The 24,473-nt window shown below is 40.3% G+C and overlaps 1 protein-coding gene across 4 annotated transcripts in view; it reads right to left on the bottom strand.

The window, feature by feature from the left end:
- The window catches only part of SRRM3 (serine/arginine repetitive matrix 3), a 187,499-nt gene extending 181,859 nt beyond the window's left edge, over positions 1–5,640 (bottom strand). For 2 of the 4 annotated variants that reach the window (XM_039334628.1, XM_039334627.1), the window contains exon 1: positions 5,353–5,639. The gene's annotated coding sequence lies outside the window, so the exon portion shown is untranslated. Of the gene's footprint in view, positions 1–5,352 lie in introns of all 4 variants that reach the window. The other 2 variants (XM_039334630.1, XM_039334629.1) reach the window with 2 other exon arrangements.
- Between the last annotated feature and the right edge of the window lie 18,833 nt (positions 5,641–24,473).

Genomic DNA, 24,473 nt, shown 5'->3' with positions numbered 1-24,473 from the left:
ATTGGCCCAAAATGACCCAGATGACTTCATGCTAAGGTGGGTCTAGAACTATGGTCTCCCTATTTCTAGTGCACTCTACCAGATTGGGTATCACATCATTTCTCCTGCTCTTACTGCTGATCTCTTGCCATCCAAAATATTCTACTGTTCATGACTGATCAGCAAATGGAACCTTTGCTCACATCACGATGTCTTATACCCCAAAGACACAAAAATGCAAGGATTTCCTTATCTATAAAAGTAAACAACAATGTATTCAACAATCAATATTTTGCTATCTTTGTAGGATGCCAAAATCTAAGCAGACCCTGCCATAACATGAGGAGGAGGAGGGGGGGGGAGGAGGAGGAAGAAGAGGAAGAAGAAGTCCAAAATATCTCACCTAAGGATCCACTCTGCTTAATGGTGATTCACCCAGGACCATCTGTAGCATGAGTGTGTGTTTGTGTGTATGTCAAATCCTGCAAAAAATATGGCATCATGCTCAAAGCCCTATCTTTTTGTATGTGCAAAGCATGTATAAAAGCGACATGCCTTCCATTGCAATGTCCTGCCCACCATCTGGTAGATTTGACATCCATACCCACACAGATGACTTGATTTTCTCACTTTCAAATTTTCCAACAGCCTAACTCTCATTTTTCAATCAGCAAGAATTGAGCAAATTCTGGATATTGGGTTTGGAGGAGAAGTCGTTTTGTTTTTTGAAAATCCCAATTCCTGCAAGCAATATACTTTTGATTTTAGCTTTGTTCTACCCCATGTAGCTAGGAATATATTATTATCATTCTTGTCAGCTATCTCTTAAAACAAGTTCTTTAGGCAAAGTAAAACAAAACAGATTAGTTTTGTATACTTAAATACTAAATTAACATCCCAAACAACCCTAAAACTAGCACAAGAATGATTAAATTCTGGCTAGTGCTTTGAAACGTAACAAGAACTAAAACCATCTCAGAACTAAAAATAGTGCAAATGTCATCAGCAACAAAGTCTTTGTAAATCAAAACTGTGTTTGCCCGTAGTTAATCGGTTCAGCTAAAGACCTAACGCCTGCATTTCTGCAATGGGATAAACTTGGTTCATTTAAACCTTGGCTTCTTTGGTAAAGGCGAATACTGTTTGATTTCAGTCTGCTTGGTGAAGTTTATGAGTCTATGTATTATTGAAACTCAGAAATTGGGTCAATTCAGTGATCAAGTTAAGTGTGTGGATGCATGCATTGAATTATACATTAGATCTTTAAACCTCCCCATTAATTTTTCAAAAGGATGTGGCTCTTAAAGGTCCAAGAGATTTTTTTTTTTTTAAAGGGCTTGTCTGTCACTGAAAAGAGAAAATGTGGGTGCCAGACAAACAATCCAAAAGAAAGCTGTCCCCAGACATGAAATGCATGTTTTGCCTCTGGTGAAAAGGAAATGGACAGTCATTAACCTTCTCAGCAGTGACATTCAGTAATTTGTTTAATTAGATTTTTTAAAGGATGGGGGAGCAAAAGCAAAGCAGGCATGGAGGGATTGAGGCTGAAGTTTCACGAATTGTGAGTTCTGAGAAACATTACAGGAAATCTAGAACTTGTTAAGAAAACACTATCTTGGTGGGAAGGTGCTGTAAATGAGAGCTTCCTTCTAACTGATGCCAGCCCAAGCTGATTGTTATAATGAGAGTTTTAGACAATGCATCTAGAAGCTGCCAACAAGGAGAAGGCTATATCTATGGGTTAATTTTATAATGGTCCAATGGACCAAGAGACACCCAATTTCAAATTATTCCTTCAGGCTCCACAAAACTTATTGACCTACTCCCTCAACCTACTTGAAGATAAATGGGCAAAACCCATGCAGATCAGCTTAAGACTATTGGGAGAGAATGAAATACAACCATGATTTTAATCACTGTCATACGCATCATCAACAACAGTTCAACACATCCTCACTGTGAACTGAAAACAGAGCCAAGAACTCTATCATCAAACTGTTTGCAGCCAAAAATATAATATAACATAATAGGAACAGGTGAGGGAGCTGAATGCTATCCTGAAAGGGAAACAAAGATATAACACTCAGCTGCTTCAAGAGGCTAATACTGTACATAAGATTTCCTTCTTGATAATTGCATTCAGACAACATGCTTAACCAAGTATCAGTATATGTACAATGAACTATGTTTTGTTAGCTTTTTATGGCTTAATGTGCTCTGCGAACTCACACCCTTTGGTTAGTTTATGGTGCAATGTATTGTACTTTTTCTGCAGAATACAGTACAATGTATTGTACAAAGTAGACACATTCAGCAGCCATCAGGTTAAAACATTTCTGTGCACTCAGTGCAATCAAAGTCTCTCCTCCTCACTTCCTCATCTGTAAAATGGGTGTGCCTCTGACTTCCCTTACAATAGGAGTGTCAAACTCGCAACATCACATGACATGCCGTGAAGTATCGTGACTTTTTTTTTCCATTGCCAGCAATGGGGTGGGCGCGGTTTCGGCCTGATGCATTCTGGCCCACAGGCCGGCAATTTGACACCCCTGCCTTACAAGGATTTTTCTGCATGTTAAAGTGATACAAAAGTTAGAAGCAGTTGTCACAATGGCCACAATGAAAAATTCCTTGCAGAAATGGGTAAATCACTACCCAGTTGTGACTATTATTGGTCCAGCCTGAATTACAGAGGACTGCAAGACCCAGTGTGGCTGGAGGAATATACAATATTCCTTTTCCGATATAATGTATACATCATCAAAAAGTGGCAATGCAATTATACAAAATGAGCCAGGAAGTTTTTGATTCAAATCCTGTCTTTGCCAGGACCTTTTTTAAAAAAGGTAATGTCTCTCTGCCTCCACATGATAGTTGCTATCAGGATTAATGGATGCAATTTGTCAGGACATGAAACAATTGCCCAGCTGGGAAAAGAGCCCATAGCTCAGTGGTACATCCTATACTTTATGTACGCTCAGTACAACTAAAGAAGGAAGTCTTGCAAGCCGATGATTCTTTCCATTATTTCACACTTTTCCCCTGGGAGCTGAAGGTAGTACATCTGAGGATTTCCCAATTTTTATTCCTAGAACCACCATGGGCTATGAGAGAGAAACCCAGTCGCTGCATGAGTGGAAGGACTTGAATCCAGTTCTCCTTCCCTGCTTCCAATTTTTAAAAACCCACCTTATCTGGTGTTCTCCAGATAGTTAAGATAACAATCCCCACAAACCAGCCATTCTGCCAGTTGTTATCTTAGCTAAGAATAATGCAAATTGTAGTCTTAATAATCAGAGGGCAACTGGTTGAGGAAAGGTAGAGTAGGACCATCCTAGAGATGAGCAAATAGTCTGTTTCCTGAGGCAGCTTGTTATTTTCAGCTATCCAAGCAATGAGGTGAGCTAGAGAACTCTCAGAGGATGTAATATCTATGTCCCTCTTTTATTTGCTGTCTCCAGCATTTAAGAATCTTGGTTTGCATACGACACTTAACCAGGTCATTTAAAAATCTAGTGGCTAAATATGCATATCATGCAAGGTGGATTTTTATTTGTTTGCCTCAGTGGTTCAATGGGTTACATGAACCAAGTCCATTGGATTATGGTTTAACATGTTGAGAAAACCCAAACTGAGGAAGTTGGTTACCAGGTTAAGTATATAACATGCTGACCCATATTAAATCCTAAGCAGGTAAAATCTCACATGCAATGTCTATGTCCACATAACATGCTTACTCATGTCCTGATTTAACTTTATGGCCAGACTGACAACAAGTATGGGAAATCAATAGCTGAATTCTCACATTTTAATCTAGTCTGCTCCGCAGATTCAACCTTAGATCTTATGCTGATGAAAGGATCTCCTTAACTTAGCTTATGTCATTTACAGGCTACTCTCTATTTCTGTATATCAGCAGATGGTTCTTTTTCATTTCTGTTCACATACTTATACAAAGTCTTACACGTTGATTGGCTGGACTGTTTGCACAATTCATACTTTCTTTTCACTTTTGCCTGGTCTTAGATGTTCTTATTATGCCTTTTCTTGCAACCACTACAGTAAACTTCTGTTTTACCGTGCAACTTTCCATGTGCCACAATGTGCCCTCTTTGCAAATAAAGAGGATTTCCCCTTAGGGCACTTTTTCACAACATTCAGACCAGAAAGCAGGAATACACTTAATCTCTACACAACATCCCTTACCAAATTCAAATCCCTTGGGAATGTTTCCAAATTATCCTTGGTGAATTATTCCAAAAAGCTACTTAATGCCCTAAAATGGACTAAGGTTCTTATCTTTCCTCTGTTGCCTTTGCAGAAATGTGATCCACCCTATAACTCAAGCTTTGGGCAGTGGAGAAAAAAACCCTTAGGAAACCTCCAGGTCATCTTCTCCTAGGGAAACATTTGTTCCTCTTTTCTTCTCCCTCAAAAAACAAAACCTTTCACTTTTTTTTTTGCTCCTGGGCTGTGGTGATCAAATAAGAGCACTGGATCTTTAGGAAAAATAACATGGAAAGATGTAAAATTCCAGGGATGTTAGGAATGTGTGTGTTCCCCTCTTGCTGAACATTAATTTCCAAAGCATATAACTATGCGCTATCTCCTTCTCTATCTCTCTCTCTCTGTGTCAATCTCTTTCTCTCTGTGTCTCTCTTTCTCTCTCTGTCTCTCTTTCTCTGTCTCTGTCTCTGTCTCTCTCTCTCTCTCTCTCTCTCTCTCTCTCTCACACACACACACACACACACACACACACACACACACACACAAAAGAAAGACCTAGCTATCTTTCCCATCTCCCCCATCCAAAAGAGAGCTGTCAAATTACTGTAAGTCAACATCCCCATCATCTCAGGGACCAATGCCTTGCTTTTAATTTCTCCACAAGAGAACTGGAGAAGAAGTGCATTCTTTGAAATCAAGCCAAGTCTCAAGAGCTTCCATGAAGCCCTTTGGGTTATTGTTTTCTTCCTTTACAAAACAAAACAAATAACGCTGAGAAAATCTGAGGGATGCTGAATCTCTCATCTGCCTCCTTCTCCCAAGAGGCATAATCGCTATCCACCTTCTGCTGTTTCCCCCTCCCCCGTCCCCTTACGAAGCTCCTATTCTTTCCACTGATCTTTGCAAAGAGAGAATACCAAGACCAATCAAACAGATACAACAGATGGGACTGCAGCCAAAAAGCCTCTTGCTAAGCTTTCCTGCACCTCCTCCTCCACCACTGCCGCGGCTCCCTTAGGCAATTGCAGGGCTTCGCGGTCTGCTGTGACCCTCGATCCAGCTCTCTCCCCACAGTCCCCATCTTCCTCCCCCTCGGCCCAGACAAACAAGGATGTCCCCCTCCACTCCTCTCCTGTTTTATCATACCTTGCTGTGGAATTCTGCGCCCTTGTGATCTTGTGTCCGTGCCAGTCACTGCAGCTGGGTTTGGCCTCGCCTCTCTCCTGCCAGCTTCTTCTCCCTTCTGGATTCCCCGGGATCTCAGTCTTCTCTGTCTTCTGCCTTTCTTCGGATTCTTGCCCCAGCTCCAGCTCCGGCTCCGACCTCTTCTCCGGCCAACCTTGCTTTTCGACAATCGCCCTGCCGTTCTCTTTCGGAGCATCCCCCAGTGAACGGCTCCTGAAGTGCTGGACAGCTCAGGACCATAGAGTCAGCGGTGGCGTGGTGCAAGACCGTCACCTGACTCCCAGCTTTCACCTTCCACAGAGCCCCCTAAAGACGAGAAGAGAAGGAAACAGGCAAGAAGCTGAAGATAAAAGCATATACGGTAATCCAGTTTTATGATGCGCTTGCCTCTACACACACACACATACACACACACACACACACACACACACACACACACACACACTTCACCGACTTGCATATATGCATTCAGAGAGAGAAAAGGAGAGGGAGATGATTTTTAAAGCAGCAAACGGAACAATATATTTTTGAAAGCAAAACTAACTGGCTTCTGTCTTTTTCAGTAGTTTTAGTATAAATAACACATAATAGTCAATGTGAGAGTGACACTAAAATGTGTACGTGAAGCGCTTCTAACCGGATATGGAACCATATGCAAAATTCTGGATGGCCACCAGAGAGGAGGAAAGAATCAAACTGTTCTGTATCCCTTTGCTGACACATCTAGTGGTTGTCTGGATTTTGCAGCCCTGATATATTAGACCTAATTTAAGGAATCAGACAAGCATCTGGACTCTCTTCTCAGAATTGCTTTCCATCATTTTCCCCTACTCTCTATAAAATATTCAATTTTATCTATTAAATTATTTATTTATGATATTTATCTGACCGCCGAAACCAACCAGATAATAGGCAGCTTACAGAATATTAAAACAAGAATGCAAAAATCAGAATAAGAATGAAATAAATTTCATTCAATAAATTTCATAAATACATAAAATAATAGCTATTTCCTGAGCCCATGAAATTTCCCAAGAACTATTTTTTTTATTTTTTATTCTCTCTTATTTATTATATTTATTCATTTACACTTAACAAAAAAACTGGATTTCTCCTGAGCAAGTTATAATTTTCATGTCATTCACTGATGGATGATTCTGTTTTGACTATATAAGGTCAGCCTTCAGACAATGAACAATGGCAATTACAGTACAGGAGTTGAATGCTGAATTCACTTTGATCAGTGTTTTATGCTTAACTGGTTGAAACTTCCTGTTTTACTGCAGATTCTGATTATACCATTGATACCTGTAAACAAGCATGAGGCTAATAAGGAACTGCCCAATATTTTTAAACCAAATGCGAAGACATCAGTAAGGAGATGCGATGAGCAAAGAGATTTCATACCATAAGAACTGTGTTGAATCAGAGCAAAATTCAATCTAGGCCAGCATCCTATTTATAATAGACACCAATTATATCCTTTAAGGAAAGCCTCTGGAGAGCAATAAGCCAATAGACAGTTTTGGTTTTATAGCCAGCCAAATGCAAGCAAGTAATAGTTAAACTACTTTTAGCTTACTTCAGGAACAAGGAATCTTTTGGTCTAGAGCACTTCTGGAATTTAGAAAATATGACAGATATACTTACAAAATAGATGCCATCAAGGTTTGCCTAGTCATAATAGTGAATTAGTGACCTCCTTCTTCAATTAGGTCTTTTAAATAAAGGAGTCCACAGGATATAGTCAAAAGATGGTGGCCACAATGGTGCATTTGAAACTAGATCCTTTTACTATGAGCACAGTGCATGTTACATACACAAACAAATAGGTCTTCAAGCATAGATCTTCTTGACTGTTTTGACTACATTCTCTGGATACCCTGTTTAAGTGAGATATTTGTGTGGCCCAAACATATCTATTGAAATAGGAGAGGCTAGTCTTCCACAGCATGTTGTCTTCCTATTTATTTTATTGAATTTGTAAATGTCAGGTGGAACAGGAAGTTATTATAGGGAAGAAGTAAGATATCTGTAATCTATTAATGTCTTCAACTGCTAGGGTCTTTGTTCCAGATTCAACATGTTACATCTGCTTCACTTATCTGGAGGTCATTGAACGAATCACATATTTTTTTAAAGAAACATCTCTGTCGACAGGACAGAATCAGACAACGGGCCAGTAAAATTTTGTTGGTGAGTTTTGGCAGCAGAAAATCACACTAAATGCATTAATAATCTCCATTCTGGCAATTGAGAACCCAGCCACTGTCCAGAATACCATGAACCTATGCACCAGGAGAATATTGGCAAGACTTACTGCCAATAATATCTCCTTCCCCATTGGCCAGACAGACAGAAGTAGGTGTGATTTGACCATAGAAATCAAGCGGCGTTTGGGAGATACATTTTGTGTGGCCAGGCCTTCATTGGAAATGTTTTTCTTTTCAATCTCTCTTTCTCACTATCTCTTTTTCTTGAAGGATCAGGCAGATGTTATGAGTCAGGACTCAGATGCTGACCCTACATGTGAAGAAGAGCAGAACCTATGTAATGTCAGCCTCAGGAAACACAAATCCAAGAACCACATGAGGCTGATCAAAAGCAGGCACTACCTGGACAGCTGGAGAATCAGATAAGGATGACATAAGACCTCCCAGCCCCTGTACCCAGTAAGTAAAGAGGAGAGTAGAACAGAGAGATTTCTTTCCAAGAAGGAAATAAATATCTTGGTTAATGACAGCTGGCTGCAAAGGCAACCCTGATCCATGTTCCTTTGCTGGAAACAACTGTCTGATCTCTGGTTCTTGTATGACAAATCATGTGGATTCTGCATCTGAAATTCTGACCTTTGGTCAGGTTGACCACTGACCCAACTCTTGGAACTTTGGACTGACTGGGACAATTTTTTATGCTATTTTTTAGGCAAGCATCAGTCAGTGACTCTGTTTTGTTTTACGTGCTCTGACTGTTGTTATCTCTTTGACCTTGAGTAAACTGTGAACTATAATAGCAACTGTGTGAGAATCAATATTTGAACCCAGTAGCAGTACAGTAGGCAAAGCAGAGCAACTGACTGAGATTTGGAGTTTCTACCCTGATAGAGTTCATCCTAGTCTATCTGAAACAAAATTTAATCCTCTGTAGATTCAATGCCTTGCTCAATTGGTCCTTTTTATAATATTCTTACAGTATATTAAATCCCCCACTGCTCACTTAAGAATGTGGGAACAGAGCTAGGTGCCTTTTGATGTGCTTTCATACATGCGGGACATCAAATAAGGAATATGCATGTGTGGACAATCTAAGAGAGTAAAGGAAATTCTATTGCAAAAGGGAGCAATAGAAATTTAAACAAGCAAGAAATTAAATGAAAACTGAAATAGCAAACAAGACTTGCACGGTTCTAGACACTACATTTTGCCAAATTCAGTATGGATTACTCCTGTGTAAAATCCTATAATAGTTTTTTTTTCAAACTTGTCAATTTCATAATATATGGATTTCAACTCTCAGAATTCTGCAGCCAGCCAGTAACACTGTTTCAAGTCAATGTGACTTACGCCCAGGTAAATGCCTATAAAATTACAACCTTCTTGTGTAGCAGAGTTTATTATTTACTATTTCAATTCCTGTGCCTTTCTACCCCTTGAGCACATGGTCATATGGTTAAGACTGAACTTTGGAAAGTGAATTGGGGACATGTGTCTTATTCATACTTATTTGGTGAATTTATAAACTGCTGTTTAGTACACAATTCCCAGGGTGTGCTATTATTCACATAATTAATCTTGCCTTTTACAAAAAGGCACCCTTCCCTGCTCACAAGCATCTCAGAGTGTAGAATTATTTTCTGAGCATTTTTCTCACCATCTCCATTCCCTCTACCTCTTTCAGGGGGGGGGGATGCTCTCATTTTTACTTTGAAACAAAAAAAAAGGACTCCTATCCTTTAATTCGAGAAAGCTGCTGGGGAAAAGGCATAGGGTTTTCTTTGCATTAATAGAACTTGAACATTGCAGCGGCGGAAGCTTGGTGCGTTGCTGCTGAGCAGTGTGGTAAATCACAGCAGATGAATTAAAATCCCCAAATAAACCAGTAAATGGCAATCATAAAACCTCCAAACATCCTAGATAAATCAGGAAGGAAAATCTTTTTCAGCAGATTTGCAGAAGGAGAGAGCTCTATTTAAGGAGGCCCTATTTCTATGAAAAAAGAGTATATCAAGATGCAGGAATGGAGAACAGAGCAATTGGAGCTCTCTGGTCAAACAAGTGATGGGTAGAAGAGCAAGTGGCAGAAAGTAGGTCACAAGTATGTCAGTATAAAGCTGAAATTGGGAGGCAGCTTTTATTACTTTTGATCCAAGGAAGAAAGTCATTGCTTTGCATGCAGAAAGCCCAAAACTGAATCTCCAGGTGACATTGGAGCCCTTCTGCCTGGATTCTGCTATAGGGTCCTGATAAACTGTAATGAGCTTTGATTGGTTTAGGGCAGTGATGATGAACCTTTTAGAGACTGAGTGCCCAAAAACCACCTCGCCCCTGTCCTATCCCCCTCTCCTGCCCGCAGGGCCACCCACCATCTCCACAGCCCACCACAGCAGATCACCCAGGCAGCCCAGCAGCATCATGGCGGCCACACCCTCTGCACCCTGCAGCATCATCTGTACGTGATGGGGCACGAGGGTGGAGTCTTGTCCCCGCTGCCTGGCTGCTATGTGCTTGGCTGCACTGCTCTGCGCAGGCTGCACCCGGGGCGACTCTCCTCTGGGGAGGCTGCTGGTGAGGAGGGGGCCACAGGGGTGGCGGGGCTGGGGCAATGGTGTGCGTGCCCACAAAGAGGGCTCTGAATGCTGCCTCTGGCACCCGTGCCATAGGTTTGCCACCACTGGTTTAGGGAGTGGTATAGCTAGGATCACTAGATTTAGCTAGCAAAAACCCACATGACCATGAGGTGGTGGCCAAGAGACAGAAAACTACCTCTTTGCTGCCATCAAATGATGGTCTGGGTTTTGCAGCTCAGACTCAATAGTTTGATCTGCTGTAATTTATAAACCATAGTTTATGGCTCAATTTGATGTCTGAACCATACTACTATGATTTGAATGAACTATGATTAAAACTGCAGTTTAGCAGGTTTCAACCTAGCCTATCTCTTTTCTACTATTTAATAGCTATTTGGATTTTAGCAGTTCAGATCTTGAAGCTCCATCTGGCTGGCTGGCTGAAGTTTATATAACAAAGCACAGTAGACCAAAATGGAGTTGGGTAAGTTGGGATTTGCATGATGTATGAATCAGGACATCATGGGGAACTATAATATAGTTTACAAGTAGGCCTTGACTTACAACATTTACTGACCATTCAAAATTGCAATGGCACTGAAAAAAATGACTTATGACCACTCCTCTCAATTAAGCCCATTGCAGCATCCCCACAGTCATGTGATCAAAATTGAGCACTTGGCAACCAGCATGTCTTTATGATAGTTGCAGCATTCCAGGCTCAAAGAATCACCATTTGCAACCTTCTTAGATGACCTCCGACAAGCAAAGTCAATGGGGGAAGACAGATTTGTTTAATGACCGGGTGATTCACTTAAAATTTGTAGTCAAAGAGGCAATATAATGATGATACCATGTGACATTCATGAAGCCACCAGAAGCACTGACCCACAGATGTCTTATTATGAATGCCTGTACTGTATATTAAATGGAGCCTAAGAGACAAGTTGGAATTGTTATTGATATCCTGACTACCCTGCTACCTGGCTTTAATTCTGGGGGATTTCAATCTTTGTCCCTTGAGAATAGATTCTGGATGAGCCCAGGGGGTTAAGGACTCTCCACCAGGCATAGACTTATCCCAGGAGATCATGGGCCCAACATATGCAGATGGTTGCACACTAGATTTTATCTTTCTTTTACAGGGAAGATTCTGGAAAAGTCGTGAGGTGGGGGAATCCAGCTACAGAAGATCCTACATAAAACAGTTGCTGTTTTATGAATATTAACTTGCAGTTAGTATTCAGGCCTGGGCATAGGATTAAAATGACATTAGCACCCTAATGAATTAGCTTTGTCAGGACCTGAATGGAGGGAATATTTTCAATCAGTTCCTCTTAGATTTCTCAGCAGCTTTCGATAGAACTGGCCATGATATTCTTCTTGACACGATTGGTACTTGCAGGTCCTGTTCTGCATTGATCCCACTCCCTTTTCAATGGGTGGTTCCAGTAAGTATGCATGGAAGAAGAGCAAAGTAAGGTTACACAGAGCCTAGCCTTTTCCCCCTTGGTACCCTTTTTTTTGGAACATCTGGTCTCCTGAGATACTTATAGATCTGGAGCTGCTTTACATCGCTCTTTTCCTTCACATTTTGAACTGAAATTTTGGAAAGTGGGTATTTTAGAATAATGCAAATATGATCAAATAAACATGCATCCTAGGATCTGTGATGGCATATAGCACTTAACAATAGTACTTAGATTTATGTACTGCTTTAAAGCATTATCTAACCAGTTTACAGAGTCAGCATGTTGCCCCAAAAATCTGGGTCCTCATTTTACCGACTTTGAATACATGGAAGGCTAAGTCAAACATGAGCTAGTTAAGACTGAACTCCTGGCAGTGGGCAGAGTGAGTCTGCAATGCTGCATTCTAAACACTGCACCACCACGACTCATTCTTCCAAAGTAGATGTAAATCTCAAAATTTTAATCTAAGAAAAAGAGGAAGATACTAAATATATGGGATGTTGTGTTAATTGTATTTTTATATTAAATTTGAGTTGAATTAAATCAAAGTTGATTGATCAGGTTGACTGTGAATCTTGCATGTCACACCAAAGCCAAAACAGACATTAAGGTGAAAAAGTTTGTCCATTCTTTTCATTTATTTGATTTTGATGCTTCTAGACTCCAACCTACTTATGTTGAATAATGGCCCTCCACAAGTAGCTCAGAAGAATAATTACTTGCCTGATTAGAGATTGCCCTAACCAAAACCAAATAATATTAATTAGCTTGGCAATGTATTATTTGGCAATGGGAATCTAAGAAAATCACTTACCAATTAAAATGACTCTAGGGTTAGGGTTAGATCTACTTAGAGTCATGGCTAAACACTATGCCTAGGGATTGATTCTTAGAGGTGTTCTAAGGAAAGAGACATTGACAACTTCATTCAAAGTTGTTTGTGAACCACAGTAATATAAATGGGAGCATCCCATTGCCAATCTTTTACTGTTGTCTGAAAGAGAAGCTGTCAACATTGCATTCCTTAGAAGACAACTAAGAACCTCTCCCTAGCACTGGTTTTTGGCCATGACTCCATGTAGACCTGTCCCTAACCCTAGCCTTAAACCTAGATTCATTTTAATTGGGAATGGGATTTTCCCATGTATTTTACTATGTTCCACAAACAACTACAAATGAAAAGCTGCCAATGTCTCTTTCCTTGGAAAACCTCTAAGAATTTATCCTCAGCATTAGTTTTTGGTCATGACTCCAAGTAGACCTAACCCTAACCCTAGGGAGAGGAAGGGGAGGGGGGAGAAGGAGAAAGAGTAAGAGCAGGAGAAGGAGATTTGGTAACCCTGCTCTAAGAAGAAGGAAAATGAATGATAGAAAGAACAAATTCTCTTCCATCAGTGCCAGATAACAGTGCCTAAGCTCACCCCACCCATTTCTAGCTGCTCTTTTTATCTTGCCAATGAAATATTCATGGGGCTTCTGCTCTGAGCAATGATTTTGCCTTCATTCTAGGTCTGCTTCTTAATAGCTTCGATAGTGCAGGCCATAAATGTAATTCGTAGGGAAAGTGGGCTGTGTGCATTGCAATTTTGAACGTGCATGGATGGAGGGCAGCAATTGTTTCTTTATATGGTACTAAACCCCATGTAAGTATGGCAATTAAAATAGGGAGCAGAGAAGAGGTTTTGCTGGTCCTTTTTTTGTTTCTGAAGTGACTCATCTCAAAAAAAAAAAAATCAGGAAGATCTGCCACAGATTTTGGCCTAGCAAATAATGTAGCATGGTTCAGCAACAACTTTCATCGTGATATCTTGACCATATTTCTCATTCAGAGACCCAAGCAAGCAGGAGGAAAGAGAAATTTTGGAGCATTGCATTTTTGAAAAAGGGCATTGCATTTATCCATCCCACCACATGGAACCACGTTGGAGATTTCCATCAATTTAATTTCGGGAGCAGGGACCTCTACTTCACTCAATATATTCTGCTTCTAGAATTTTCTAGCTTTAAAAAGAGGAGCCGGGCTTGGGAAACAGGTCTTCAGAAGCACAAGACACTCTTTATTCTTCCTTCCTTTTCCACATTTTTAAGAATTTCCCAGCAGGAATGTCCATAGGAGAGTCGGGGTCAAAAAAGTCAAAATGATACCTGGGTGCATGCACCATTGAAGGCCTTTATGTAGCATATGTTTAAAGGGGGGGAGGATTTCAACCACATGATTGTGACTGGCCATTTTGATACTTTTTTATACGTGCCTATGGATGCCCATCCTTCCAAGACAAGTTACAAAAATCAACAATAACCTGGCCCTCAAGCACATAATCTGAAGACATAAGGAAATCTGTTGGCAAAGAACTGGGGGGGGGGATAAAGGGCATGGTAGATCTCATTGTCCAGCTAATATAATCTGAATTGGATAACATACAGATTTGAACTGTCTCGCTATCTAGGCCCCTTTCTTCTCCTCTGCTAATCTTTCCTCCATTTGTCTTTCATTCCTAAATTCAAGCTTAATTTGCCCACCACCATTTTGCATGGCAAACAGGAATGATTTGGACAGGTGGTCGAGGAGGACGTTGTGGTGGCACAGTGGTTAGAATGCAGTATCACAGGCTAACTTTGCATTCCACTGCCAGGAGTTCAATCCTGACCAGCTCAAGGTTGACTCAACCTTCCATCCTTCTGAAGTCAGTAAAATAAGGACCCAGATTGTTGGGGGCAATATGCTCACTCTGTAAAGTACTTAGAGAGGGTTGTAAAGCACTGTGAAGCGGTATATAAGTCTAAATGCTATTGCTATTGCAATTGTTAAAAAAAATCAAGGTGGTGATGTAATGGTATGTGTGAATGACCTTGGGATACAGGGGGAAAACCACAGCCAAGGAAGAGATGTGGAGAGACCTGGCCAATAGAATCACCAAGAGTCCAAAACAAATGAATAGATATCATCTCATCGTTGTCATTGTCATCATAGCCCACAAAAGGAATGTGGGCATGAGAAATGTCTCAGAAGGGACTCTCCATAGTTTCTTGGGCTGTAAAGGCAAGGGGGGAGAAATGTACTCAGACTTGCAAGATTCTGTTTATCTAGCCGTACAAGAAAGTAGAATTCGTCTATCTGGTCATGCTTCCTGACTGGACTACCTCACAAGGCTGACAATAATCTTGCAAATCTTAAAGTACATTTCCCCCCTCACTTTTACAGCCAAAGAAACTAGAGGGGATCTCTTCTAAATCATTTGCCCATGCCCCTAGTTCTTCTGTGAGCTGCCATATCATAATCTATAGCATGGGTGGACAACTATTTATTTATTTATGAGACTTATATGCCGCTTTAAGTGCAAGCACTCTCTAAGCAGTGTACACCAGTAAGCAATGTATATATATATATTTACATTGCCCCCAACAATCTGGGTCCTCATTTTACCTACCCCGGAAGGATGGAAGGCTGAGTCGACCATGAGCCGGTGAGATTTGAACCGCTGACCTGCTGAACACAGTCAGCTAAAGTGGCCTGCAGTACTGCACTCTAACTGCTGCGCCACCTCCGCTCTTTATGGCCTCTTTACAGCCTGTGGACTTCAGCTCCCAGAATTCCTGAGCCAGCAGTGCTCAGTTGAAGTCCATAGGTCATAAAGGGGCCACAGTTGCCCACTCTTGATCTGTGGTGTACTTTATACATTATCTCCATTATATATTCAGTTTTCTCATGATTAGGCCCTGATTAATATTGTCAGGTTTGTATGGGCAGGATCTGCTACAGCTAATCATGAAAATGAGAGAGAATGAGAAGAGCTGAGCTTGGTAGCAGAAGGTTTAACCTTCAGATATTAAGTATGCACTGTAAGGAAAAGCTTAGCTGTGACATTTCACACTATCAGCCCACATTTCTAGTCAAGGAGAATAAAAGACCAAGTTTGGAGGCTTTTTTTTTTTTTCCTGAGGAACTGTGTTATCAAAACCCATGAGTCCAGCTACCATACTGGCAACACCATGATTGTACATATCAAAGACTGTGTGCATCATTTAATCCTAAATATTTGTAGGATGGGCATCCCACTCTGCATATACCATAAATCAGAGATATAGTTAATATACTGAATAAGTAACCTTTCTTTCCCACATCTTAGTGATTCATGCAGTTTCCTTCTCTTACTCACCAGTCCCTTTTGCTCTTGAACCTTCCTCTCCCGTTGTGTTGTTTTGAAGGCAATCCGCCAGCACATTCTTGCAAAAACAAATTGGAGCCAATTCTTAATAGCCCGTAATTAATTTTCATTTCCTTTAGTGGAGGGAGAAAAGCCAAGTTTGCTAGAGTCTTGCCTGCCATTTAGTGATTAACCTTCAGGTGAGACATCACTTAAAATAATGCAATGGGAAGGAAACTTGGGGTGAAATTATCCTCAAAGAAGGACTTATAGAATGACTAAATGACTTTCATTTCTGGCACCACTTGGGAAGACTGGAATCAGGTTACTGCTCTGCTATAAATCTTGATGGTTAATTTGGGTGTCTCACACTGCCTATTACTCTACATCAATGTTTCTTAGCCTAGACATGTGAAGGAAATGTGTGGACCAACTACCAGAATTCTAGAAAATGTGCAGAGAAGAGCAACAAGAATGATTAGGAGGTTGGAAACTAAAACATACAAAAATTGGTTAGAGGGATTGGGTATGTTAGTCTAATGAAAAGAAGGACTAGGGGAGACATGATAGCAGCGTTCCAATATTTGATGGGCTCCTACAAATATTAGGGGGTCAAACTATTTTCCAAAGCACCAAAACAGAAGACAAGAAACAATGCATGGAAACTAACCAAGGAGAGAAGTAACCTAGAACTAGGGAGAAATTTCCTAATGGTGAGAGCAATCAACCAATGGAACAACTTGCCTTCAGAAGTTGTTAGTGCTCCATCAGTGGAGGTTTTCAAAAAGAATCTGGACAATCATTTATCTGAAATGGTATAGGATCTCCTGCTCAAAGGGGGGGTTGGACTAGAAGACCTCCAAGGTTCCCTTCTAACTCTATTATTTTATATTCCATGTTCTAATTTTCAGCATTGACTTTGCTGACTGAGGAACGCTGGAGGTTAATCCTTCCATCTGGAAGTCAAGGAGGTTGAGAAATACTGCTCTGTTGTAAAATGAGGGTGCACAACGTTCATTGGTTTTAGGCCCTGTTACAAAAGTAGGCCAGGCTTCTTAAGGAATCAAATGGTGCATGAAGCCTCAGGAAAACCTGAGGCATTCTTTTTGTTCCCTAGCCTAAAGGTTTCCAACCTTTTGGGCACCAGGGACCAGTTCCATGGAGAACGGTTTTTCCATAGACCAGAGAGTGCATAGTTTTGTGTGCTGCCTGCATCCCGTGGATGAGGCTTTGCTTGTTTGTACGGACCGGTTGCTGGCATGTTGCAGCCCAGTACCGGTCCCCTGCCCTAGCCCAAAGATTTCAAACTTGGCAGTGCTTTAATCCTGCAAACCCATCTGAAATCTCCCTTCAGAAAATACCAACAGTTTCTTGGGGGCTAAAGCTAACAAGAAATTAATAGTCATATTTAGAAAACAAGTTTCAATCAAGTAATAACTGGCAGAACCTAAAATCTCATTGTAGAGAAGTACAGAGATAACATTGAAGTAAAAATGCAAGAGCAGCTTAGCCCTGAAAGAAACAGTGAGAAAGAAGTTCAAGATTGCTCCAAAGAGAGATGCAAAGAATGAATTAAGCAGTCTTCTTTCTCCATACTACCTGTCACTTCCTTGCCATCTTCTCCCATTAGTAGACTGATCATTTCCTTGACTTTTTTCTTATTTCTTACATGTTTAAAGAAACTTTTTAAATTATTTTTTGCTTTTGTTACAAGTCTTCGTTCATTCTGAGCCTTAGTTTTCTTGACTTTGTCCTTGCAGATTCAGGCTATTTGCTGGTATTCTGTTTTAGTTATATGTCCCTCTTTCCATTTTTTATATTGATATTTTTTTAATATTTTTATCTGATAAAGCAATAAGCTACCATTTTATCATAAGTACCATGAGCATTGTATGAATAGTAGATTAGAAATTTTAAAATACATACCTCCAAGCATACAATATATATATGACAGCATCCTTATAAGAATTATGGAAAGAAAAAAAAGAATTTTTTTAGACCTTTTCAAAAATTTGACAAGCTGAGTTTTGCTAATTTTAAAGAAAGCTCACTGAAGCAGATTTTTAATATGAGACAGGACTAAATATTTAAAAGGTCCCAATTTTTTATCTCAGAACTATTAGAGGACTTGGTTGGTATTTTGGTGATAAGGAAAACTGAATGCCGTATGATGGCTCCATTTACTGGAGGCTGTTTTAATCAAACTCAGAATAAGCACTGTCACCTCCAACCAATACAGTTCACAGCAGGACAGTGCAAAGAGCAGATTTGATTTTCCTAATATATCCCTGGATAGAACTTTGAGGATTTCTGACTCACAATTACTGAATTACAAATTATTATGATTATTTATGGGGGAAATGCCTGTTTTAAAACCTAAAATAAGCTGGTGAACTGAAGAAAGGTTAAGGGGGAAACACAGGCAGGAATCTGTCTCTGGAAAAAATGGTCCCTATTTGGAATTCATATCTAAATAAATTTTAGATTTAGAGTTTTTTAAAAATAAAATAAAATTGAAAAGTAGGATTTTTAGCAGATGTCATCTGGATGATGGCCCTTGGGATTCTAATCAGCCTGTAAAGAAATATAAAATTCATTTTTAATTACAGTTTTAATGCTGACAATGAGTTTCCCTTTTATTAGTGGTGCAATATTATTTGAGATTCCGAATTCAGTTTTCATAAGAGGATAGCCAAGCCAACTTACAGATGTTAACATTTATTAATTACTTCATAATATTACTATACAATGTTATTAAATTATTATAGGTTATATACATAACCTATAATAATTTAATATTATTATAAATAGGGTATCTGAGGAGCCATCTTGCCCCAATGGAATTGGCCCATCCCATTCACTCCAGCAGAAGAGGCTTGCTATGGACCCTGTCTGCCAAGGAACTTCAGCTGGCAGGGTCCAGAAGAAGAACCTTTTCTCTGTGGCCCCCACCTTTTGGAATATTCTGCAGCCCGAGATGAGATATCCCCCACACCCTCTTGGTTTTCCAGAAGGGCTTTAAAATCTGATTCTGTCGACTGGCCTAGGCCGCACTGGGACTGCTTTATGCAGGTGGTAACTGATGGGGTAGAGAAAAGATCCCGATCCCCATATCACCCATTGTCTTGGTTTTTAGTTTCTATTTAATCCTCATTAATTTTAATTGTTTTTATATTATCCTTTCATCATTTTGTAACCATGTGCGGCGGCGCCCCCATGCGTGGCACGCATGCGCGGCGGCGCCCCCTGAGGGGGGGAAATGGCGGATCGCGTTGTTTGATGACCCCCGTAAAATGGTCGTTCGACCCCAAATGGGGTTGCGACCCATAGGTTGAGAACCGCTGGTCTAGTTTAAAAGAAGGGTGTCTTGGAAGGGGGTCCCTGAAGTCAAGATGGTGAAGCGTGTAAAAAAGGGCTGTAATTACACATTGATGGCCTTCATTTTGACTTTGGGGACCCCTCACCCATAAACATCCTTTTAAAAGTCCCATTTTAAATATGAGCCAGCAGTGTGCTGCAGCTGCCAAAAAAGCCAACACAGTACTAAGGTGCATTAACAGAGGGATAGAATCAAGATCATGTGAAGTGTTAATACAACTTTATAATGCCTTGGTAAGGCCACACATGGAATACTGCATCCAGTTTTGGTCACCACGATGTAAAAAAGATGTTGAGACTCTAGAAAGAGTACAGAGAAGAGCAACAAAGATGATCAGGGGACCAGAGGCTAAAACATATAAGGAACAGTTGCTGGGATTGGGTATGTCTAGTTTAATGAAGAGAAGGACAAGGAGTGACATGATAGCAGTGTTCCAGTATCTCAGGGATTGCCACAAAGAAGAGGGAGTCAAGCTATTCTCCAAAGCCTCTGAAGGCAGGACAAGAAGCAACGGATGGAAACTAACCAAAGAGAGAAGCAATCTAGAACTAAGGAGAAATTTCCTGACAGTTAGAACAATTAACCAGTGGAACAACCTGCCTCCAGAAGTGGTGAATGATCCAACACTGGAAGTTTTTAAGAAGAGACTGGACAGCCATTTCTCTGAAATGGTATAGGATTTCCTGCCTGAGCAGGGGGTTGGACTAGATGACCTCTAAGGTACCTTCCAACTTTATCATCATCATCATCATCATCATCATTATTATTATTATCTCCTGGTACCTCTTTCCTCAAATCAATGAGAAGTAAAACTTTAATTATCTTTCATTTATATACCGTAAATGCCGGTGTATAAGACGACTTCCGCGAGCGCTGAAATCGGCGCCAAAGACGGGGGTCGTCTTATACATTGAGTCGTCTTATACGCCGGAAATACTGGTAGTTTCCGGCGTATAAGACGACGTTCTAGGAATGCGGCCCGGCTATAAAGACGGGGGTCGTCTTATACGCCGGGTCGCCTAATACGCCGGCATATACGGTACTTCATGAAAGCCTCTGAGCTAACAAAAAAATACATTTTTCCCTCATCCACTGATAATGTTCACCAGTGATGTGCTCGACTTCCACTTTTTAATACTGATAGTGCATTCAAGAGATGTTCTTAGCTGCAGTGATCTTTTTGCATTTTAGAAGATACCTGTAGTGTGATTAATGGATATCCTTCACATAAGACAGTTACTCCGTATCTTTCTCCACACGGACCTGCACTGTCATTTAATACTACAAAGAATTTGATCCAGAAAGAATTACCCGTTGTCTACCAACATACAAACACCCACAAATATTAGAAAAAGTTTTAGAAATATTTTCCTTTCCTCCCTCCCTTTCTCTCTCTCCATCCCTCTCATTCTTTCTCTCTTTCTCCTTTGTTCTCTCCCTCCCTCTCTCTATCCCATTTTCTTTCTGTTGTTCCCTTTCTTTATGTCTCCCTCTCTCTCCCTCCATCCCTCTCTTTCCTTCTCACTCCTTCCTTCTCTTTCTCGTTCTCTCCCCTGCCCTTTCTTTCACTCTTTTCCTTCCTCTAGCTTGCTCCAGCTAATGGCTTTCTAGTTTTTAGGTGATCTGGGCTAGATTCAGGTGACTCCTGTACAAATAAAATGGATAACTCAGCAAGGGCCATCGGCTTCTCTGTGGAGACTTCTCCCAGTTCTAAAACATCCTCTCAAGAATAGCAGAACAGAGCTGGAAGGAACCTTGGAGGTCTTCTAGTCCAACTCCCACTTCAAGCAGGAGACCCTGTACCATTTCAGACAAATCGCTGCCCAATCTTTTCTTAAAAACCTCCAGTGATGGAGCATTCACAGCTTCCTGAGGCAAACCAATTAACACTGATTAATTGTTCTCACTGTCAGGATATTTCTCCTTAGTTCTAGGTTGCTTCTCTCCTTCATTAGTTTCCATCTATTGCTTCTTGTCTTGCCTTCTGGTGCTTTGGAGAATAGGTTGAATCCCTCTTCTTTGTGGCAGCCCCTCAGTTATTGGAATACTATTATCATGTCATTTCTAGTCCTTCTTTTCACTAGATTAGACATACCCAATTCCTGCAACCGTTCTTCATTGTTTTAGCCTTTGGTCACCTAATCATCTTTGTTCCTCTTCTCCACACTCTTTCCAGAATCTCAACATCTTTTTTATATTGTTGCGACCAACAGAAGTACTAACACTTCTCATGATCTTGTTTCTATCCCTCTGTTAATACAACCTAGGATTGAATAGGATTGAATTAGGAACAATTTCCCATATGCCAATGACTTTTAGACATTCACAGCTTAAAACATAATTGTTTTCTGCCAATATGTGAGACATTTCTGGGCAAAGATGATTGTTTTAAAACTAATAGAGTGCTAATCTCTAGGGAGGTTAAATTCTGAGATGCTTACCCACAGAGAAATGAAATGCAACTCATACATTTCCATGTTATTAAAGGCACATAAATAACACCAACACAATATTAAAATCAGAATGTAGCAGAAACCAGCTTTGGTTCAAATATAAAATGCTCTTTTCTTCCAAGTTCAAAACTTGGAGCCATAGAGAATAGTGCAGGAGTAACCAAGTTGGCCTGTTGAAGCAAAAACAAGTTCTGTTTCACCTGTAAAAACATTCATTTATTAATCCACTTCATAAATGTTCAGGAGAGTATTTTGGGAGAAGGGAATTATATTTTTACCAATTGTTGGAAAGTAGGGAGGGAAACAAGAAATATGATGAGCATTTATAAAACAATTGTGAATCAAGGGCAGGATTTCAGGATCTTCAAGATATAAATTTAATAAAATAAACTCTTTCTCTGAAAATAGTTAGATTCCTCCCTTTTACCTGCCTTTTATCTGATGACTCTTATGTGCTGTAGGTCATCCTGGGACAACCCAATTTTGAAGACATTATGGAAGTTTTAAGCAAGAAAAGAGAACAAGAGAAAGAGAGATCTATACCACTGTTTCTCAAACCTAGCAATTTTAAGACACATGGACTTCAATGTGTATTTTCGGGCATCCATAGATGCGTGGGAGGATGATGGCAACATAAGTCTATAGAAAAACAATCCACACTAACCAAGTGCTCTATTACAGGGGTCCCCAATCCCCAGTCCGTGGACCAGTACCGGGCTGCGGCATGACAGCAACCGGTCCGCACAAACAAGCAAAGCCCCATCCATGGGATGCAGGCAGCACACAAAACCATGCATCCTCCAGTCCATGGAAAAACTTCTCTCCATGGAACTGGTCCCTGGTGTCCAAAAGGTTGGGGACCTCTGCTCTATTACCAAAGTAACAACCCAACCTCCCACAATAGGAGCTGTATAAGAACAATATTCAGAGGATACCCATGTACTTCAGCAACCCAGAACATCAGAAAAAGGAAATAGACTGCCTAGAAAGTATCTGCCAACAAAACAGATACCCACACAACTTTATCAAAATGGGCCCTACAACCTGAATCCACTACAGCACAAACAACACAAGCTATGAAAAGGTAACATTACCTTATAGCAAAAACATCTCAGAAACAACCAAGAAACTAGTATAATTACAGCATCACTGTAGCACACAAACCAATTAAAGTCCTCCAAAACATTTTAAGTAAACCAAAAGATCCAGTAGCCCAAGAAGAAGAAGAAAAATACAAATGACCTACCACACAGAGTTTAAGGACTCCAGCTATGTAGGATAGACAGGCAGAAGACTAGAAGAACACATCCATGAAGACTAATTATCAGTCAGAAGACACAATGAAAATTCCTTAATTTCACAACACATAGACTGGCAGCCCTAGTTTCAACTGGAAAAATGTGAGCTCCTAGACTAAGCTAAATCTAAAAATATTAGAGAATTCCTGGAAATGTGACATTCAAATAAATCAATAATCAATATACATATAGACACATAAAAATAAACCATATTTACTCACCATTCAAAATTGACAATATAAAACTTAAGAAGGAAGCAAAAAAGTTCAGGAAACATCCCCTCCAGCAGCCAATACCTAGATAAACTTGGATTAACATCAGACAAACAATCCAGAAGAAACAATGGTCTAATAAGGAGCTACCAAGAAGAAGACCAGGGCTTTTTTTTTTTCATAGAATGCCCAGAACGGAGTTCTGGCACCTTTTTTGGATGGAACCTTGTAGGGTAGGCAAGGTGGGTTGTATGATGTGTGTGAGTTCTGGCACCTTTTTTTTTTTTTTTTTTACAAAAAAAAGCACTGAAGAAGACTATACCCATACCAATACTTGCAGGGCAGGCTACTGTATATAAACAGAGAGCAAATCCCACACTCTTTTGTATTGATGACATTCCTAGCTGGGTAATTAAATGTCTGCTAGCAAACAACCAAGGTCAGAGAGCACCAAAGACTCTCCAGTTCAAGCTGGCTAGAGTAAGAGGAAACAACTCTCGAATGAGTCACCTTGTGGCGAGATGGGTAGAAAGCAAGCAAACAAACAAACAAATAAATATCACCATGTCTGCTTCCTTTAGGACAGACTTTCCCAACCCATCCTCCAGATGTGTGGAATTGTGACTTTGTCTATCCCAGCAAGTATTGCCCAATGACCAGAACTTTATCTGCTGCATCAAAGTTCACCCAACTGGGAGAGATCAATCTGGGGTTTTAAAAACAGAACTTGTAATAAATATTGCAGATTCTGAAGCAACCCTAGCCCCTGTTGCCAGCCCCAATTAGTAACCCAGGGCGCATCCATTCTGTGGGCTCCCAGGATGAAGAATTACTGCTTTCCTGCTGTAAGCTATAAGCAGAAATGCAACCAGCTTGGAAAGCAATCTCTTTAAATCCCTTAATTTAAATATATGTATAGAGAGTGAAACCTCACTATCATCCCAGGTGGTATGCCCAAAAATCAGAAACTCAGCTGTATAAAAACATCAGGAAATTAAGAACGCTAAAATGGAAATGCATTACAAAGTAGGTCAGCTGGCATAAAGACACACACACACACACACACACACACACACACACACACTCTTTTAAAATACAAACATCGGTTCCTTCCAAGCTTCCCTCCTACTGATATTTTTGCCTTTCCCTTCCTAGAACTCCTAAAGTGTTATTGGAATTCTTCCGTACCAAATGCTGTTCTTCCCTCAATTTCTGACATGGTTTGAATCTATTAATCATCCCTTCAGTCTGCAAGTGTAATGGACACGGCTTTTTCTCTCTTGCTCTTGCTCAGGTTCTTTCTTGTTCATATTCGTGGTATTATAAAGCAGCATCCA

The sequence above is a fragment of the Crotalus tigris genome, unplaced genomic scaffold (assembly GCF_016545835.1).
Source record: "Crotalus tigris isolate CLP2741 ecotype Arizona unplaced genomic scaffold, ASM1654583v1 scf7180000017632.1879674, whole genome shotgun sequence".
NCBI lineage: Eukaryota > Metazoa > Chordata > Lepidosauria > Squamata > Viperidae > Crotalus > Crotalus tigris.
This window is presented reverse-complemented; position numbering and strand designations above follow the sequence as displayed.